General features: G+C 37.5%; 1 pseudogene; it reads right to left on the reverse strand.

The window, feature by feature from the left end:
- Positions 1-4,066: 4,066 nt before the first annotated feature.
- LOC112803481 (uncharacterized) lies at positions 4,067-9,172 on the reverse strand (annotated as a pseudogene).
- Between the last annotated feature and the right edge of the window lie 529 nt (positions 9,173-9,701).

Below are 9,701 nucleotides of genomic sequence, written 5' to 3' on the forward strand. Positions count from 1 at the left end.
CCCTTCCCAAAACACTCCCAACCCCACATGGCCGAACCCTTCACACACCTCTATCTCCTCCATTTCTTCTTCTTCTCCTCCTTTCTTTCTTCTTTTGCTCGAGGACGAGCAACTTTTTAAGTTTGGTGTGGAAAAAAAGCATTGCTTTTTGTTTCTCCATAACCATTAATGGAATCTAAGACCGGAGAAACCTCTAGAAAGAGGAAAGGGAAGGCAGTTACTTCCAACTCTGAGTCATGGGAGATGGAGAGATTCATCTAAAAAACCCATCACTAGAAAGAGGAAGAGCACCAAAAGCACTAAGGATAGAGCACCAAGAGCACTCCATTATCCTCCATGAAATCAAAGAAGACCAAAGAGCCATGAGGGAGGAGCAACAAAGGCAAGGAAGAGACATTGAGGAGCTCAAACACTCCATAGGATCTTCAAGAGGAAGAACTAGCCGCCATCACTAAGGTGGACCCGTCCTTTAATTTCCTTGTTATTTGTTTTTTTTGTTTTTCGATTTTTATGCTTTATGTTTTTCTATGCTTGTGTCTTTATTACATAATCATTAGTGTCTAGTATCTATGCCTTGAAGCTATGAATGTCCCATAAATCCTTCACCTTTTTTAAATGAAAAATGTTCCTATTTGCAAAAGAATAAGAAGTACATGAATTTCGAATTCTATCTTGAAATTAGTTTAATTATGTTGATGTGGTGGCAATACTTTTTGTTTTCTGAATGAATGCTTGAACAGTGCATATTTTTTATAGTGAAGTTTATGAATGTTAAAATTGTTGGCTCTTGAAAAAAATGATGAAAAAAGAGAAATGTTATTAATAATCTGAAAAATCATAAAATTGATTCTTGAAGCAAGAAAAAGCAGTGAAAAATACAAAGCTTGTGAAAAAAAAGAAAGAAAAAGGCAAGGGTAAAGAGGATCCAAGGCTTTGAGCATTAATGGATAGGAGGGCCCAAAAGAATAGAATCCTTACCTAAGCGGCCGAATCAAGCTGTCCCTAACCATGTGCTTGTGACATGAAGGTCCAAGTGAAAAGTTTGAGACTGAGTGGTTAAAGTCGTGATCCAAAGCAAAATAGTATGCTTAAGAACTCTGGACACCTCTAACTGGGGACTCTAGCAAAGCTGAGTCACAATCTGAAAAGGTTCACCCAGTTATGTGTCTGTGGCATTTATGTATCCGGTGGTAATACTGGAAAACAAGATGCTTAGGGTCACAGCCAAGACTCATAAAGTAACTGTGTTCAAGAATCATCATACTGAACTAGGAGAATCAATAACACTATCTGAATTCTAAGTTCCTATAGATGCCAATCATTCTGAACTTCAAAGGATAAAGTGAGATGCCAAAACTGTTCAAAAGGAAAAAGCTACTAGCCCCGCTCATCTCATTAGAACTAAGCTTCATTGATGTTTTGGAATTTATTGTATATTCTTTTCTTTTTATCCTATTTTATTTTCAGTTGCTTGGAGAAAAGTAACAATTTAAGTTTGGTGTTGTGATGAGCGGATAATTTATACGCTTTTTAACATTATTTTTAGGTAGTTTCTAGTATGTTTTAGTTACTTTTTAGTATATTTTTATTAGTTTTTATGCAAAAATCACATTTCTGGACTTTACTATGAGTTTGTGTGTTTTTCTATGATTTCAGGTATTTTCTGGCTTAAATTGAGGGACTTGAGCAAAAATCTGATTCAGAGGCTGAGAAAGGACTGCAGATGCTGTTGGATTCTGACCTCCCTGCACTCGAAATAGATTTTCTGGAGATACAGAAACCTAATTGGCATGCTCTTAATTGCGTTGGAAAGTAGACATCTTGGGCTTTCCAGCAATGTATAATATTCCATACTTTTCCCGAGATTTGATAGCCCAAAATGGCGTCCAAACGCCCACCAGAGACCCTTTTTTCTGGCATAAAACGCCAGAACTGGCACCAAAGCTGGAGCTAAATGGTTAAACTGGTACCAAAACTGGCGTTTAAACTCCAAGAAGAGCCTATGCATGTGAAAGCTTCAACGCTCAGCCCAAACACACACCAAGTGGGTCCCGGAAGTGGATTTCTGCACTATCTACTCATTTTCTGTAAACCTAGTTTACTAGTTTAGTATAAATAGCACTTTTTACTATTGTATTGATATCTTTGGATCACTTTTGATCTCTTGATCATGTTTTGGGGGATGGCCATTCGGCCATGCCTGGACCTTCATCACTTTTGTATTTTCAACGGTGGAGTTTTTACACCTCATATATTAAGGTGTGGAGCTTTGCTGTTCCTCATGAATCAATGCAAAGTACTATTGCTTTTCTATTCAATTCATGCTTATTCTTATTCTAAGATATTCACTCGTACTTCAACCTGATGGATGTGATGATCTATGACACTCATCATCATCCTCCCTTATGAATGCGTGCCTGACAACCACTTCCGTTATATCTGCGAGAGCTTGAGTGTGTATCTCTTGGGTTCCTGGTTCACGACGCATGATTGCCTCTCCTGACAACAGAGCCTTTCAATTTCGTGAAATCAGAGTCTTCGTGGTATAAACTAGAACCAATTGGCAGCATTCTTGAGATCCGGAAAGTCTAAACCTTGTTTGTGGTATTCTGAGTAGGATCTGGGATGGGATGACTATGACGAGCTTAAAACTCATGATTGTTGGGCACAGTGACAGTGCGTAAAAGGATCATTGGATCTTATTCCAACACAAGTGAGAACCGACAGATGATTAGCCCTACGTAACCCGTAGCCGGACCATTTTCACTGAGAGGACAGACGGTAGCCATTGACAATGGTGATCCCCCAACATACAACTTGCCATGGAAAGGAGTGTGAATGATTGGATGAAGGCAATAGGAAAGCAGAAGTTCAGGAGCAACAAAGCATCTCCATATGCTTATCTGAAATTCCCACTAATGAATTGCATAAGTATCCCTATCTTATTTTATTTTTATTTATCTTTTAATTATCTAAACTCTCATAACATTCTGAATCCGTCCGACTGAGATTTACAGGATGACCATAGCTTGCTTCAAGCCGACAATCTCCGTGGGTCGACCCTTACTCACGTAAGGTATTACTTGGACGGCCCAGTGCACTTGCTGGTTAGTTGTATCGGAGTTGTGTATCACAATTCCGTGCACCAAGCACCCACTATCCATATACCACATGTTGTCCTTTCTTTTGGATGATAGGCAAACCTACAAAACAAGCTTAAGTGACCTTAGGTATCCAAATCTTTTTGGATCCTTTAATGTCAAACCATCTTCTTTGTCCCAAGCCATTATAATCACAAATAATTTTGTAAACTTTATCTCCAACCATCCTTTCACTTATGAAGCATTGAATAGGAAAATGTCCATTCTGATTGCATAATCTACAAAATTTTTGAGTAGCTGTTTTTCTAAAGCTTGTTGGGTTTTGAAACCTTGTGTCATCCGAAGAGGATGCCATGTTGGTAAAAGAAAAGTTTTCAATGAATTTTTTAGATTTGTGAAAACCTAAACCAGCTTTATCATAAAGAGGTTTTTGGCTAGCCAAGAGTTAATTTAAATTTTTAGAACTTTGAGCAAAGATGAATAGGTCCTCTTTAAGTCTTTTTATCTCTTTATGTAGCCACTCATTTTCTTCAAAATAATTTAGATTTGCAGTCACAGAATGATGATATTCACAGCTCTTAAGTTCAACTTTTAACCGCTTGTTTTCTTTAATAAGATCAACAGCAGTTTCGACTTCCCTTAATTTATCCTTAAGAAAACCATTTTCAACTTTTAGTATTTCTATTTGAGACTCAAGATCTTGGTTTTCATTTAGGAAACATTTGATCTTTTCATAAAGATGATCAATCATAAGATGAAGGTCTTCAGTTGAAGGTTCAGGAAATATTACCTCATCAACTATATCGGCCATGAGACACGTTTGAGACTTGGTTTCTGTTTCATCATCTTCATCAGATTCGTTCTCCAAGTCCTCCCAAGATGCCATGAGACCTTTCTTCTTTCCTCTTTTCGGCTTGTCCTCCTTCTTCAGTTTTGGACAATCAGATTTGAAGTGCCCAATTTCTTTACAGTTGTAACAGATCACTCTGCTGATTTCCCTCTTTGGCTTCCTTGAGCTGCCTCCTTTGTTTCGTTCCTTCAGCTTCACTATTTTTCTGAATTTTTTAGCAAACAAAACAAAATCATTTTCAGATGAGTTATCACTGGATTCATTATCTAGAGGTTCAGTAACAGATTTGAGAGCGATTCCTTTCTTTTTTATGTCCTTTTTCAAATATGTGTTTTCAAAGGCAAGTAAATTTCCTCTCAAATCATCATAGGTCATGGTATCAATGTTACTACTTTCAGCTATCACTATTGCTTTGGTTTCCCACTCTTTTGTGAGATATCTCAATATTCTCCTCACAAGCACAAATTCAGAATATGTGATCCCCATAGCATCCAAGCCAGTGACGATGACGTTGAATCTTTTAAACAATTCATCTATCGTCTCTCCTTCCTTCATTGAGAACATTTCATATTCTCTATTAAGCATGTTTATTCTAGATCTCTTGACTTGAGTTGTGCCTTCATGAGTGATTTGAAGTTTGTCCCAGATTTCCTTCGCTGTTGTACATCTTGAAACCCGTCGGTATTCCTCGAAGCTGGCCGCACAGTTGAGCAAGTTGATTGCTTTGGCGTTGAGTTCTACTTTCTTTCTGTCATTATCATTATTCCAATCAGCTTCACCTTTGAGAGTCACTACACCATTAGCTCCTGTAGTGGTTGGAAACTGTGGACCTTCCAGGATTATCTTTCAAAGTCTGTAATCTACAAATTGAACAAATATCTTCATTCTTTCTTTCCAGTAATTGTAATTCTTTTCATTGAAGAATGGAGGTCTGTTGCTTGACTGCCCTTCTGTCAGAGTATAGGCCACAAAATTTGAGCCACTGTTAGCCGCCATTGGGATCTTTTTTTCTCCAAGCTGCAAAGCTTGATCTCTTTGAGACCAAACTCTGATACCAATTGATGGTAGTCAGTGGCTAAGAGAAGGGGGGTTGAATCTTATCCCCTCTTTGCTGAATATTAATTGCTACTTTTTCAAAGAAACTTTAGGAGATATTTCTGCTTTTGTCTCATAACAAGTCAAGAGACATTTTCTTTTTGTCTCGTAACCAGTTGGGAGATATTTTTCATTTTTGTCTCCAACGCAACAAAAATAGAATAGGAATAGAAGAGAAAGAGAGAATCACACCCAGAAGTATTAGCTGCTAAGTGCAATGCAGCCTACATCCAGTCTCCATCACTGTACATCAATTCTTCCCTAGGAACTATCTATTCCTATCTGAGATAAATCCAGATTGTATCTCCAAATCTGAACATGACTTGGACTCCTACCAAGCTTTCAACCGTAAAGTGCTAACCCAACTTGCAAGGCAATCCCCACAGGATCATGAAACACAATATATAGATGTACAAAGAAACTCTGAGACATCTATAGTTTTTTCTTTAATTTTGCTCACTGCCTTTTTCCTCTCACTGGCTTTTTCTTACAAACCTCTCCATGTTTGCATTTTACCATGAGACTTAGACAGACAAAACTAAAGAAAAGAAAATAAAATGAAACTCATTGAAGGAGAAGAACTCTGTTAGCTTCGGGTAGCTATGAGAACTCTGTGCTTTCTCTCCTTGCCTCAACCCTTGGCTGTTCACCCTTATTATAGAAGGAAAAGCTTTCAAGATTGAAACCGGTTCAACCAAGTAACTTCTTCTCCAACCCAGAGTAGCAGCGGTTCGGATAGAGAGAAGAGAGAGGGAAAATTGAAAGCAAACCAACATGCATGTACCTCTCTCAACCCTTCTCATCAAGTTCCTTCAATCTGAGTCCTTGATCTTGACTTTGGTTCCAAGAAAAAACTCTGACCCTTGATGAACCTCTGATCCTTAACAGCTCCTTCCTTTCTATATTTGCTTCTTCCTCTTCGTAGCTATAGTAGCTATCTTCTATCTTGGAATAACAAAAATGGAAATGAGCTTTACCCACTGAAATCTTCTTCTCTGATCGAGGTGGATCTTTCCTATTCTTGGCATGGAAGATCTTGAAGCTCCTCCTCAATATCTTGCCTTCAATGGAAAAGATCTAGCTACACCATGCTTTGGATCTTCCTTCTTCATAGGCCATCATCAACCTAGCATTTTCTTCTTCCATTTAATTTACTGTATCTATACTTCTCTTCTGATAACTTGTTCACTCTTCTTTCCTGAGTGAAGTGACTGAATAGCAAAGGAGAGAGAGGAGAGAGAAGAGACAAAGCATTCAATATAAAATTAACTCAATTTAATTTTCAGTTTCGGTTACCTATGCAATTAACCAAGTTTGATTTTGAATTCCAATCCACAATGGGAAGTAGGGTTTACAAAGAATAATTGTTGGTTTACAAAGAATAATTAGTGGCCAAGGTTTTAGGAATAGTAGCTGAGTTATAACGTCCACGTCATATTCAATTGGGCTGTGTTTGTTTCTGAGAACAGGACATGACAAGATACTAAGAACAAGATATAAAGAATAGAGACACAAATTTTTGTGTTCTTGTATTCTATTTGGTGATAAACTAGAATAAAGTATGAAAATCTATTTTATTCTCATTTCTTTCATTCAAAAAATTTGAGATGAAAATATAATAATAAAAAATATAATTATAAAAAATTAACAAGAATAATGAAAGAAAAAATAAAAAATAAGTTGTGTTCCTTGTAGTGTCCTCGTGTCCTTTCTATCAAGATGGACACAAAATACACTAATTTAGTGTCTCTGGACACATTGTTTCTATCTATGTCTCTTCTGACAAACACGATTTTATGTCTCTGTGTCCCTGTCTCTGTAAACAAACGCAACTTTGTAGTTGTTAATTTTTATGTACTCCTCCCTTATTATACTTCATAATTTTTAGGGATCAATATTATTTTGGTCCCTAATGTTGAGGGTCAGAATCGAAACCATCTCAACGTAATTTTTTATTTAGAATCATCCATAATATTTTTTTGTATTAAAATTGTCCTCTTTAATAAAATTTTTTATTTTATTACTAAGTTACCCCTATTAATAAAAAAATTTATAAAATTAAAAAAAAACACACGAGGGGCAGGGGAGAAGGGAAAAGGGAAAGGGCGTGAGGAAGTGGGGGAAGGAAAAGGGGAAAGGGAGAGGGGGAAGGGGGGAGGGGGGATGGCGCCGGCGAAGGGGGAGCTTTTTGCTTCTGCTTGAGCTTCAGCTTCTGCTTTTGTGATTGCTGCGTCGCGGGAAAGGGGAGCCCAACGTGAGGAGGGTGGCGCGCGAAGGAGAGAGAGTGATTTGAGGCTGAGTTAGGTTCCTACCATCGCCGATCTACCCAGCTGCCATCGCTTCGTCGCCCACGAGCTGCCAGTGGTTCTGCTTTGGCTTCTGCATCTGCTTCTTCTTCTACATCTGCTTCTTCTTCTTGCTTCAGTTCTGCTCCTTGCTTTGGCTTCTACTTTCTACTTCTGCTTGAGCTTCTGCTTGAGTTTCTGCTTCTATTTCTTGTGCTTCTGTGACTGCTTCTGCTTCTACTTTTAATTCTGATTTTGATTTGTTATTTTCTGATTTTATTGTTGTTGTGTGTTGATTTGTTGAATTTTCTGATTTCTTGATTTGTTGAATTTGTGTTGATTTCATTGATGTTATTATTTTTTGTGGTGGAGGTGCTAGTGCTGGTGGAGAAAAATGTGCTAGTGGTGGTGGTGGAGGGTATTTTTGTCCGAAAAAAGTTAAAAGAACGATTTTAATACAAAAAAATATTAAGGATGATTCTAAATAAAAAATTATGTTGAGACAGTTTCGATTCTGACCCTCAACATTAAGGATAAAAACAATACTTATCCCTAATTTTTATGTATTTCGTTAATTTCCATTCACTGTATATTCTTTTGGTTTAATTACTCTGTTGGTCCCTATAGTTTCGCGAATTTTTCAATTAGGTCCCTATACTTTTTTTCCTTTTAATTGAGTCCCTGCACCAATTTTTTTTTTCAATTAGGTCCTTACCGTAACAAAACCGTTTGATTTAACGGAATATTCCATTCCTAAATTGAATATTCTCTCAATTTTTTCTAAATTCATAAATTATGTCTCTTTTTTATTTTGACAAAGACAAAATTAACCCATTTCCTCTTCTTCCACCTTTCCATCTCCCTTCTCTGCTCCTGCTTCTCTCTCTCACCTTCATTCCTCCCACTTCCACCGCACCCCCTCCTTCCATTCCAATTCCACCCCTGACCACCTTTCCTTCCACCTCCCAAAGTGGACCAACCCCACCTCTTATAAACCTCGTAACAGCAGTTATATATGGATTTATTACCCTCACCTGAGAGCACATGAATGGCCAACACAAAAGTTGTCTTTTTTGGATTAAACCCCATTTCTTTAATCTCCTTAGAAAGCTTTGCAAAGTTTTTCTTTTTCTGCATCAATGCCTCCGGGAAATGAGTCAGCAATAGCGTAACACATGATTTAGGAACATCCATCTCTTTTAGGAGATTGGGGTTTGGTACGAGGTTCTTCTTGTGATCCTCGAGGAAGACTCAAGATGTGGGCTTTAATGAAGCTGCAACCTTTTCATCAGAAATCAACACACTCTTGAGGAAATTGTAAGAGGGTATAATCTGTTTCTCCAAGCTCCGGGTCAAAAGGGTTGGGTCAGCGGTTAGGGTTCTTGCGAGGTTGGTATTGGAAATCCCAATGGAGAGGAAAAATTGAAACTTTGGCAAGAGGATATTTGGGTTTGCTAAGAGGAACAATGGGCATTTTCTGATGAGGTTTGAAATCTGGGTATCTGTGAAACCATGCTCCCTGAGAAGGGTGAGAACTGAGTCTGGTCTTTCAGCAGAAGGAAGGTGAAGTTTTTGGAAAGTAAGAGCAGCAGTGTCTGGAGAGAGACCACATGAGTCAATCAGGTATGAGATTGTGAAATTGGGGTGGTGAGATTGGACTATGCTGCAGCGGGAGATCATTGGTTTAGGGAGTGATAATGATGATGATGGTATCTGGAAGTGGATTGTGGGATGAAATGTGTCATAGTACAACCTAGGCATACGGAATTGGATTGCTTTCATGGTATTCACTACTCAGTGGATAAGAGTCTCAGAATGGAAGTGGGAAGTGTGAAGTGATAGCAAATTAGAAGCTAGCAGAGAAAGGATCCTTTATTCTGCTTCAGCTTCATTTTATTTTTACTTCATTATACTTCTGTTTTTGAATTGGTTTTACTTCTATTCAATGATTATGTTAAACAAAATTGATTGTGTTAAAAAATTCTGATTATGAGTTTTGATTATGTGTTTTGTTTGTAATTAAATGATTATATCATGACAAAAATTCTATTTTTGATCATGCTAAAAATTAATTATGACAAAAATTTTAGTTTTGAATTTGTGTTGTATAACCATTTCTGCCATGAAAGAAGGGAGCTTGTTGGTAGAAGAAGGGTGGAGACAGAAAAAGAGGGCGAGAAGATGATGGAGGTGAGGGTAAAAGGAAGAAGATAAGGAGTGAGGGTAAATTAGTAAATTTATATTTTATAAACGTTTTTTTAACTTTTACCGTTAATAAGGACTTAATTAAAAAATTTAATATGGTATAGGCACTACAAGAAAAGAGAGCTATTTTAACATGATTTTTTTTAACGGCCATAGTTAAGTGTA

This window comes from Arachis hypogaea, chromosome 5 (genome assembly GCF_003086295.3).
Source record: "Arachis hypogaea cultivar Tifrunner chromosome 5, arahy.Tifrunner.gnm2.J5K5, whole genome shotgun sequence".
NCBI lineage: Eukaryota > Viridiplantae > Streptophyta > Magnoliopsida > Fabales > Fabaceae > Arachis > Arachis hypogaea.